At 43.4% G+C, this 12,016-nt stretch overlaps 1 long non-coding RNA gene across 4 annotated transcripts in view; it reads right to left on the bottom strand.

Moving 5' to 3' along the window:
* LOC102459105 (uncharacterized) overlaps positions 1-12,016 on the bottom strand; it is a 60,331-nt gene that overhangs the window by 37,299 nt on the left and 11,016 nt on the right. For all 4 annotated transcript variants that reach the window (XR_012905689.1, XR_012905690.1, XR_331225.4 and 1 more), the window contains exon 4: positions 10,831-10,931. This is a non-coding gene — a long non-coding RNA (uncharacterized LOC102459105). The remainder of the gene's footprint in view (positions 1-10,830; positions 10,932-12,016) is intronic.

Genomic DNA, 12,016 nt, shown 5'->3' with positions numbered 1-12,016 from the left:
CTTGCTTGCTTGCCTACCTCGCTGAGGGACAGCAAAGCATTTTTTTCTCTGCATGCTCTGGTTGCCCTCACTTAGGACACCACAACACTCTGCAGCATGGAGCCGGAGCCGCCCCTGGACACTCTGGTGCTTCTCCTGGACGTGTTGCTGCGAGCCTGGCAGCACATTCTGCAGGCAGTAACAGTCTCCCTGGTGTGCCCCAATGGGGGCTTGTACCTCATTCCTCCCTCACGTTCTTCCACTTACCCCTCCCTAAAATCCCTTCCTGCTGTACAATAAAAGACAAATGTGTTCATTACAACAAAGCCTCTTTATTGAACAAAACTGGGGTGTGGGGGAATGAAACTGAGGTGAGACTGGGGAAAGAAGGTGGGAGAGGGGAAGGTGGGAGAGAGGAGAAGGAAACCTGGGAGGAGGGAGCTGGCAAGGGGAGGAAGGGAGAGGAGAAGCTCAGGGTTGGAGGTCTCACTGGCCCAACAGTCTCCCAGAACCATGGGTGTGGGGGCCTCGGTGTCCCTGGGGGTGTGGGGAGAAAGAAGCAGGAGGGGGAGGAGGAGTCGGAGGAGGAGCGGTTGCTGGGGAGGAAGCAGGAGCTGGAGCAGCAGGAGTCAGGAAGCTCTGCCCCAGGGTCAATGACCACCTGGGGGCATGGACTGTCCTGCCCCCCAGGATGAGGTCCACAGCATCAAAATAGGGGCAGAGATCTGGGTTTGCCCCTGGTTGGGAGCTGCGCCTTGTGGCCCTGACATACGCCTGCCACAGCTCCTTTATTTTCACACAAACCTGCTCCTAGACTCGCATGTGGCCTTTGGTGGCCAGGCTGGCAGCCATCCACCTATAGACGGCTGCATTCCTCCATTTAGTGTGGAGATCATGGATGTTGGAGGCATCCCCTCAAACCTGAATTAGGTCCCTAATCTCTGCACTGGACCAGGCAGCCCCCTGCCTTTTCTGGCCTCTGGTAGGCTCCTGGGAGCTGGCAGACTGGTCCTGGGGAGCGGTGGAGGGCTGGCTGATGCTGGCTTCCTGGCTCATGCTGGAGCCACTGGGTCAGGTGCAGCAACTGCTGGCAGGCTTGGAGTTGGCACAGGCACTGTGGCCAGAGTCTACCCCTCTAAGGGCTCCGGGGGCAGGGAGAGGAGTTTTCTTGGTTGTGGCCACCAGAGTACCCTGGGAAGGGCTGGAGGCCCCCTATTTCAAAATGTGCATCTACACAACGCTTATTTCGAAATAGCAATTTTGAAATTGGTGCTATTCCTTGTGGAATGAGGTTTACCAACTTTGAAATAAGCCCTCTGGTATTTTAATTTAATTTCAAAATAGCGGTTTGGCTGTGTAGATGCTGGTAAAGTTATTTCGAAATAACGGCTGTTATGTCTACACAACAAAGTTATTTTGAAATACCCTAAGACTTTTTCTCTGCACATTATGCAAAAACAATGAAGCAGGAGCCCTACCATGGTTCTATACACACCTCTTGTTAATGGCATCATCATTCCTCCACAACCATGTCTTTCATACCCTGTCACCAACCATATCCCAGATACACCTTCATTTTCTTATCCAGGCTCTTTCAGATCCACTCTAATCCCATGAGATCACCCTCTCAGTCACCAGCACCGATGAGAAGTTCAGCACTAAAGACAAGCATAATATTCTTTACATTTATTCATATTTGTCTGGGCAATGATTCACTATCAATCCTCGTTGTGGTTCCAGGTGTGTTAGTTGATGTCAGTTGACTTGCACCAAGTCACATCAGCCATCACTCTGACTTCTTTCCTTGTTCCTTTCATGGACTCTGCTGTAACTCACCTTTTACATCGGAGAAGTTACAATGAAGGAAAACCCAGTGGACGTGAATCAGGCCCATAGTCTCCAAAGAGAACCACCCCAATAGCTTTGACGTGCAACCCAAGTGCCATGTAAAATGTAGATGTGGATTGTAAAAGAACACACAAATTACAGTATTTGATGACATCATTACTGTCATTTTCATTCTAGAGGCTATTAGAATGCCACAGAGGGGACAAATAACAGCATCTTATGTCAGGATAGACTGTAGAAGGTGCTGCACAGGAGGGAAAAGGCTAAGGCCCTGATCCTGCAGTGGCTTACAAACGTGCTCAACTTTACGTACATTGACATCAGCAGAGCCTTGATTTCAGTGGGACTATTCTCACGCACATGGCTTTGAAGGACAGAGGTCTAAATGATGAGGTGCTTTTCTACATATACTGCTAAGCATTCAAAAGGATCCAGGATGTCTTTGTGGGCAGATAATGAAGTCTATGGCCAAATGGGAGCAGTCAGCACACTTGGCAGTTCTGCATGTCACCCACATTAACCTAGTACGGGCTTTTCCCCCATTATGTGCTGGAACATACGAGAGATTTATGAGTCCACCGCTGCTTCCAAGTTAGTGCACCTGCTCTGTTAGCTCAAGCAGTGGAGGCACATGCTTTTAGAGCCATAAATCTCAAACTTAGGCTTTGCAGATGATCCAACCAGGGACATCATTACATGTACATGCTCTTTCTGCAACTGTCAGCAAGCTCTTTGTATCTGGGTGTGGTGCATGCATAGTAAGTAAATGTCCCATAAACTGAGGCAATTAAGCAGCATTATTCCATGATGCACTGACACAGAAATAAGGCAGAAAAGGCTGAATGGCCAAGAATAACATAGATGAGCCAGGAACTTCTACTAAAGGGTAGGCCATGCTTGCGTGTACCTACGGTGAGTATTAGGGTGATGTATAACCGTGGCCAGTGTAACCCCGGATTTTTGCAACAGACCATAAAGGGCTTCTATAAGCTACGACGAAGACTCATGTGTTCCCCCACCAAGGTGTGCAATCCCACTCCCCACATTGTATTATATCCCTATTTTGGCCCTTACATACATATTTAGCATCAGACGCTCAAATCGGTCCCCTTGACTTCAATTGGATTATTCACTGTGCATAAAGTAGAACTTGTGCTTAAATTATTGCAAGATCTGGGCCTTAGACTGTGAGCTCTTTTAGGCAGGATGTATTTTATACTTGGTCCATAAGTTACCCAGCACAAAGGGGCCTCCTATCTTGACTGGGACTGCAGCTATCTTGGAGCTAGATATGTACTATTTTTGTATCTTCTACTAGAAAGTTACAACTGATATTAATTAACTTCAATTAAGATCAGTTTTTAAAATTCCAAGTAAAATCATGGAATCACAGGATGGAAGGGAAGTGATCTAGTCCAGTCTTATCCCCTGCACTCATGGCAGGACAAATGTATTATCTAGACCCATAGTATACAATATGCTAGCCAGCATATGGCTATTTGGCCAGTTGAGTGTGGCTAGTTTGCTATAGCAGTAGCCTCTACAGTGGCTGCTGCTTCAGAACTAGTTGGACACCATGGATCTAGACCATCCATGACATGTTTTTGGTTAACGTGCTCTTAAAAATCTCCATGTGATGGAAATTCCACAACCTTCCTGGGCACTTTATTCCAGTGCTTAGCCACCCTGAAGTTTTTCCTAGTGTCCAACTTAAGTCACCCTGGCTACAATTTAAGCCTATTGCTTCTTATCCTAGCTTCAGATGTTAACGAGAACATTTTTTCTCCTTCCTCTTTTATATACTTGAAAGCTGTCATCATGCCCTCATCATCTCCAGACTAAGCAAACCCATTTTTTGTAATCTTCCCTTATAAGTCATGTTTTCTACACATTTAATCATCTGTGTTGCTCTTCTCTAGACTTTCTTCAGTTTGTCCACAACTTTCCTGAAATGCGGCACCCAGACTGAACAAAGTCCTCCAGTTGAGGACTAATCAATGCACAGTGGAGTGAAAGAATTACTTCTCGTGTCATGCTTGCAACACTCCTTCCAATACATCCCAGAGCAATGTTTGGTTTTTTTGCTACAGCATCACACTGTTGACTCACGTTTAGCTTGTGATTCACAATGACCCTTAGATCACTATCACAGTACTCCTTCCTGGGGAATCATTTCCATTTTGTATGTGTGCAACCAGGGGAGGCAACAGCCTCTTTTGGCCCCTGGCTCTGTGCTCATGGAAGGACCGGGGCCTCAGGTAGAAGAGGCAGGACTGGGGTAGTCAGGTCTCCATGCCGCATGGAGTGTGGTGCCTCTCACCCTTGGCAGCTCTCAGAACCACAGAATACACTGAGTGGTGCTCCAGCAGCAATTTAAAGGGCCCAGGGCTCTGGCTGTCACTGCAGCGGTGTCTGAAAGTCCCGGGTTCTTTGAATCACTGGACTCTTGGACAACTGCCTCCATTTGCCTCTCCCCTCTCCTTGGTCAGTAGGCCAGCATGTAACTGATTGTTCCTCCCTAAGTGGACTACTTTGCATTTCATCCTATTTACTTCAGACCATTTCTTCAGACCCCACTTGATGTGCCCTTCCAGCTTGACTCTGAACCACTAATAACTTCTTTCTGGCTCTGTCTACACTGCGGGTTTCATTGGCAGACAGTATGCTAATGAAGCACTCATTAGCATTTGTGGCACTGTGATTTGCATATCTCTGCTGATGCTTTTTGTGCAAGAGGTTTTTGCGTAAAAACAAGCAGTGTAGACAGGTCCGTTTTGCACAAAAAAACCCTTTTGTGCAAGATCTCGTATACAGGCAGTCCCCGACTTACGCGGATCCGACTTACGTCGGATCCGCACTTACGAACGGGGCTTTCTCACCCCGGAAGTCGGGGCGAGAAAGCCCCGTTCGTAAGCTGCTCCGGTGCCCCTGGTCTGCTGGAGACCGTCTCCAGCAGACCAGGGGCACCGGGCGGGTTCCCGCGCTTCTGAGGCTTTGCCAGAGCAAAGCCTCAGAGGCGCGGGGAACCGCCGCTGCTGCCGCTTCAATCTGGGTGCCTGTGGTCTGCTGGGGACCGTCCCCAGCAGACCACAGGCTCCCGGACTGAAGCCGCAGCCGCGGCGGGGTCCCTCGCCTCTGAGGCTTTGCCAGAGCAAAGCCTCAGAGGCGCGGCACCCCGCTGCCGCTACGGCTCTGCTCCCCGTGTCCCTGGTCTGCTGGGGGGGGGGGAGCGCAGCTAGTGTGCTCCCCCCCCCCAGCAGACCAGGCTTTTGTTTTGGACTCTGGGGCAGAGCAGCTGGGGCGCTGCCGATTGGTCCTGCAGCGCCCGCTCTGAGCACTACTGGACCAACCCGGCAGCACACCAGCTGCTCTGCCCCAGGTCCTGATTCAGCCGCTGCTGGTCAGTTTCAGCAGCGGCTGAATCAGGACACCTGGGGCAGAGCAGATGGGGTGCTGCTGGGTTGCTCCAGTAGTGCTGAGGAGCGGCGCTACTGGAGCAACCCAGCAGCACCCCAGCTGCTCTGCCCCAGGTGTCCCCAAGTCAGCTTCTGCTGAAACTGACCAGCGCTGACTACAGGAAGCCCCAGGCAGAGTTGCTCTGCCCCGGGCTTCCTGGAATCAGCTGCTGATCAGTTTCAGCAGCAGCTGACTTGGGGACGCCTGGGGTTCTTAAGTTGATTCTGTATGTAAGTCAGAACTGGCGGTCAGTTTCAGCAGTGTCTGAATCTGGACGCCAGTTCCGACTTACATACAGATTCAACTTAAGAACAAACCTACAGTCCCTATCTTGTATGTAACCCGGGGACTGCCTGTACCTCCTTTTTTGCAGCATAAGGGATCTCTGAAAAAAGCATCAGCAGATATATGCAAATGACAGTGTGACAAATGCTAATGAGTGCCTCATTAGCATACTCTCTGCCAACAAATACCTGCAGTATAGGCATAGCTTCTGGGAACTAATCTCTCCAACCAGTTATGCACCCACTTTATATTCCTAGTATGTTTATAAGAAGGTCATGTGAGACAGTATCAAAAGCCTTAGTAAACTCAAGATACACTACATCTACTACTTACCCCTTATCCAGAAGGCTTGTTAGCCTGTCAAAGAATGCTGTCAGGCTCATTGGACATGATTTGTTCTTGACAAATCCATGATAACAATGGCAAATGTGGGGAAGTCATGAATACTTGAAGGAGATGTGGCTTTAGACAGCACAATAGGTCACACGTTCTGGGCATGTTGACATATCTTTATTAAATTATTATTGGCAGTAGTTCAGTATTCTGAATGGAAATATTCAAAATATATTGTAATTATATACATTTTGAGATACAGTGCTCTTCATTTTTGGTCATGTAACTGGCCATCAACTCCAATTCTAAGGCTGATATATTTTAATGGCAAGCATGTATTATTGCAAAGGCACCTATCTTACACAATTAGAATGCTACAATGAGATTAAACATATCAGGGTCCAGTGGAGGGCAATGAAAATGATTAGGGGGCTGGATCATATGACCTACAAGGAGAGGCTGAGGAAGTTGGGTCTGTTTAGTCTGCAGGAGCGAAGAGTGAGGGGGGATATGATAGCAGCCTTCAACTTCCTGAAGGGAGGTTCCAAAGAGGCTGGAGAAAGGCTGTTCTCAGTAGTGACGGATGGCAGAACAAGGAACGATGGTCTCAAGTTGCAGTGAGAGAGGTCCAGGTTGGATATTAGGAAAAATTATTTCACTAGGAGAGTGGTGAAGCACTGGAATGGGTTACCTAGGGAAGTAGTGGAATCTCCATCCCTAGAGATTTTAAGTCTCGGCTTAACAAAGCCCTGGCTGGGTTGATTTAGTTGGGATTGGTCCTGCCTAGGGCAGAGGGCTGGACTTAATGATCTTCTGAGGTCTCTTCCAACTCTATGGTTCTATGATTATATGATCTCATAGTTATACAGGGCTGAGTGAGCTAATAAGTTCCAGTGGGAGGAGGGGAAGAGTAAATCAATGTAACAGTAAGCTGAGGGAATCTCGTCAGTTTTCTTTATTTTCTTAATAAATAATTATTAAGACTTGTTGATATACCTAAGCTCAATGTTTGTGATTTACCAATCCCATTTTTAATGGGAGAGTTAAAATCATATATGCTAAATTATCTGTGTCTGCAGTATTGTCATAAGCAAGATATAGTTACTTTCACTAAAAACACATGCATGTGTGTACATGTTGCTTTCCCCTGATTTTTCTCATTATATTTTGCATGCCTGCTGTGCACAGTGGATGTAATTATTGGGTTTAATTAGTCTATTATTTTAATGTTTTTAAAAAATCTAGGAAGAAAATGAAACAAAAGGAAAAGACTTATATATGAGTGTTTACTTTTGCATAGTATTAGCAATAGACTCTTCCATTGTTCTCCTAAATGGGCTAGGTTAACCATAAGCTGAAAACATCTTTAAAGTAATTCCTAGGTAGGGAGAGACTGGGAAAAAAGAAAAATCAATGTCCCACAACAAAATAAAAACATTAAAAAGCAGGGGTACTGGAACAATTGTTATAGTGGAGGTCCTGATAATGGAAACCCTAGAAACTATGTATTTGGTGTTTATTATTACCACTTCAAGACAGGATCTGCAGAAACATCCCCCCAGCATTACTGTGAAAAAGAAAAAAAGTTGACCATTTTGGCACTGGTTAAGTGTGTCCTCCTTGGGCACATATTGTTTTACTGACCAATATGTATGAGTGGAAAGCAGGAAAGTGTAGGATTGATTTTATTTATAGCATCTGCATTATGGAATTATTGAAAATCAGACTTTTCATTGAGTCTATGAGCCTGGTGTGTGTTTGATCCAGCATGATCTCATATTTACTGTAATATGAGTATTAACTTGCCAAGAGGCAGTTTGCTGTTTAGTTGGACATGAGAGTGGTGTCTTCTCAGTTAGAGTCCATCTTAAAATGCTATGAAGTAATCAGTTATATTATGTAGCACAATCTTGTTGTCTTTTTACATAAAATAAAATGTTTCTTTCCAAAGGAAAAAAAAAATCTTGAGAAGTTTGAGGTGAAAGAGACACGTAACTTGAATGGGGACCTGGAACAATTACCGTAGAAGGAGTGTTGCTGATGGGAACCATGTAATTGATATTTGTCATTACTAGTTCAAGCCAGAGCAATAGCCTCCCTAGTTGTAGCACCACTGAACTCTAATATGGCTTAAATGCTCCCTCCCTGCCGCTAGCTTAAAGACAGAGTATCCAGAGTAACTCCAATTAAAGTTTCACACCAGTGCAACCAAAAGCAGAATTCAGCCTTTTCCCCCTGAGAATATCTATGTATTATTTATTACTATTTTTATGTATTTATTAGCTTGTAATGGCTCTTATCTGCTAAGTGCATTACGGAAGGAGCAAAAAGACAAATGTTCCAGACCGGAGAAACTGGTATTTTATAGTCACAATCCCTTTCTGCCCAAAATAGTATTTACTATTATGAGGAGCCCATTTACTTCAATGGGACTAACACCAAGCAGTGTTGTCTGGACCTGGCCCTAATTTGACACCGCTCCTTCTGAGCGGCAATTACATCAGTAAGGAATGGAATGGGATCAAGAAGGATGAGGGTTGCTCACATTAGGTGTGTGACTGTATGGATGCTTATAATAGAAACAAAAACTTGCTTTGCATGTGTGTGTGTGTGTGTGTGTGTGTGTGTATTTAATCTCCCCTCAACAATCTGCACTGGTGTCCTTTACTGCACCTTCCATGTTACACCACACATATTCAAAACGGGATGCACCTAGAATCTAAGCACACCATTTTTCTGTTTTGTTTTTAGAAAGCTGCCAGAGAACAACCCAAAATTCAAGCACATGATGCTTTTAAAAACTGCAATTAAAGGCTCTGAATGAAAAGAAAGCATGTCAAGCACATTAGGTTTTACAGGATATGGTTTACAAATGACAAGTGTTTGTGTGCAACCATGGGCAGTGAGAATCCTAACTTGGCCTCATTTGAACACACTCATCTGGCATTTGCTTGCAAAAGATAGGTCCACACAAATATTGCTTTGTGCCTATGTTGGACAATTTGACTCAGTTTATGTGGTGTGGTCTGATACTTGTACAGTGCTAAGCAATTGATCCAGTAATTACAGATTGGGCAGAGGTGTTCTTTAAAAGTGATCATTCCTAGTCATCTACTTTGACACTTTTGAGACCGGGAGAAAGGTTTTATGTTTCATGAGTTTTTCCTCTTTATTTTGTTGACAAACATTACTTTCTAATAATAATGTCATAATAAAATGGGCTTCAAGCCTTGCTAAATATTTTTATTGGCATGTAAATACAATAAAATGACACCATCTTACCTTATTTTTTTGCCGCACCATAACAACAAGCCATCATTATTACCCCACAATGGGTTTGGCAGTTTTGATATAAAGTATCTTGGTGTGTGGTAAAATGTGTTGCCCAATTAATATGGGCCCAAGTTCTGGCACTGTTTGAGTTATCAGTCATCCTGTTCTTAAGTGGATGCCCATTCACATTTTACCAAGAAGTTTAATTTCTTGGAAATGCATTAGCCAGCACGAATGTTTTTAACAATTAAATCATCCACACAGTTATCTTCAAAGAGTTGATTTAACTACATATTGGAAATGTAGTTTCTTAAAACTTCCCATGCTGTCCCATGGAGTAGACTGGACTATTTTTTGATAGCATTGGCACAGATTATTGGTTTGTTATTCTAGTCCTACAACTCTGAACTGCAAGCGATCACATACAGTGATATTTTCCTCATCTGCAAATATTTGCTAGCTCTTGTCCTCAAACAGTTAAATGAGAGACAGTAAATGAAATGAAGACTTCTTTATTCATATGTTAGGGAATTGCACATAGAATAGAGACCATCAGACTCCTTTTATTTAGTATTTAGGACCTGGAGGTGAAAGGTTGGTATTAATCTACTGGACATATTCCTCTAAACATATGCTGAGCTACACATGTTCATTTTAATTCATTACACCCGTTTATGGAGGACAGAAATATTTGGGCCTATGGGATTTTTCCTCCTTATAAAACACAAATGTACAGAATAGCATATCATTTCTAAGATTGTGAAGTGTTTATATACGTTACATTGTGTCTCAATTTAAAAATCAACTTTACCTGTTATTCCAGATGCCAGTTTTAGCTCTGAATATTTTATACGGGTGTAAATCAGGAGTTACTATATGGAAGTCAGTGTAGTCACATTTGTATAAAATTGGCGTAAGAATGAGGAAGATCCGGCCCTCTATGTCCAGTTGGTTTTAAGGGAGCTGAAATGGTACCCTCGCTATGAGAAATTTGTTTTTCAGAAGAGCAGTATTCAGTGCCCATGGCAGAATATTTGATCCCATTCTTTATGTAATGTTGTTTAAAAATAAAGCTGGTCTGGATATAAAAGTCAACATCCATTACTAAGGTTAAAGATTAGAGCAAATCCCCATGCTCTCATATAATAAACAAACAAATAAACAAGTTTCATTGTTTGTAATGAAAGATATTTAAAGGCTTTTAATTCACTTCACAAGTTTTTCGTTTTGTTGAGCAAATAGACTAAGCCAAATTCACAGCCTCCTTTCCTCTCAATACTGAAGCTGCATACATTTGGTTTCACTTTGCAGAGCACATGCCACCTCCTTCCAAGCTCAGCTGAAAATAAAATTCCCTCAGCTACACTTCTGAATATCTCTTTTCCTCTGCTGCTCTTCCATCTAAGGGCCAAATTCTGTGCTGGTGTCAAAGATGGCAAAAATCCATTGGGTTGCATGGAACTGTGCCCATGTATACTAGTAGAGAATCCTTCCTTGTATTTTTATTACTTGGGAAAATATATTATGGCTTGTAAGAAAAATGCTAATAAAGGGCATTTCTGCAAATGTTTACACTTTCAAGGAGTTCTTACTCAGTCAAGAAGTTTTGCTGAAGTAAAGTCAATGGGATAACTCAGAAGAGGAAAAACTACTCACAGGAGCAGGGATTGGTTGATTTGGTCTCTAAAATTGTATCGCATCTTGTCAACTATAAAGATGACTCCAATTCCAATGTGAATGGGTGCAGGGACAGAAATCTGTACAAACCAGAGTGGAAAATAATGTAGATGTTTGTATTTATTCACAGATAATTAGAGACTTCTAAATTGACGAGTGGGCTAAAATTTTGCAAAATGGCAACTTAAAAAAAGTGTATCCATTTGAAACGTTTTGTAAAAGAACATATCCAAAATAATGTTAAAAGTTAATTGCAATATAAAGAGAAACACTATATTTATTCATTTGCTGGAGGTTGTGGTAGTTGAGATCAGATGTGAATACAGTGAAAAAGAACTGATCATGCATTTTACTTATGAAACGAAGAAATATTCCTTACCCACGGCCTTTAAATAGTTATGCACAGATCCTCAGCTGGTGTCAACTGAAGTCAATAGAGCTAAGCTGATTTTCACCAGGGGAGGGGGTCTGTTCAGATATACGGGTTTGTTTGGGTTCTTTACCTCATAGCGCAGAACAGCCCAGTACTAACTGTTCAGGAACATTGAGAAACAATCCACATGTGCAATAAATCACAGCTGAAATAGGCATATCCAAGCCATGCCGCTTGATGATTGCTATGGCTATTTGCTTTTCTGACAGTATGGAAAGGAGTTTCAAACACATAAGCAAGAAAAGTTTGTTTTAGCATTTAGACCATCATCACCATCACCATCATCATCGTACCAAAATCTCTCCGTGACAAACAGATGTTGGTGAAGCGACACAAAGACACATATTGTCTATTTTACTACACTTCTGTTGTCCTAAGATTCGGGAAGAGATGGGAAGCTGTTGGACTCAGAGACCTTGTGGAGCACTAACAATTCGGATCTATGGTGGACCGTGTCATTTAAAATTGAATCCCTTCCAGTTACTTCGGGGTATGACTATTGAAACCCTTCAAACTGGATTGGAAACCAGATTGGAAAGCGATTTTGTTCCTTCCCATCGTTTGTAGTTTACCCTTTTAAAAATACTACAAGGTTCTGCTGCAATGGGGCCCGAAGAGAGTTTGCAATAGAGTTGTTAAAAACAAGAGCCAGACTCTGCCATTCATATTAAAGTTGAGACGTACCTTAACTCCGCGTATTGTCCCGCAGACTTCATAGGGACAATTTACAGA

The sequence above is a fragment of the Pelodiscus sinensis genome, chromosome 8 (assembly GCF_049634645.1).
Source record: "Pelodiscus sinensis isolate JC-2024 chromosome 8, ASM4963464v1, whole genome shotgun sequence".
In the NCBI taxonomy this organism is placed as follows: domain Eukaryota; kingdom Metazoa; phylum Chordata; order Testudines; family Trionychidae; genus Pelodiscus; species Pelodiscus sinensis.
The sequence above is the reverse complement of the archived record's forward strand: the minus strand, read 5'-3'. Positions and strand labels throughout refer to the sequence as shown.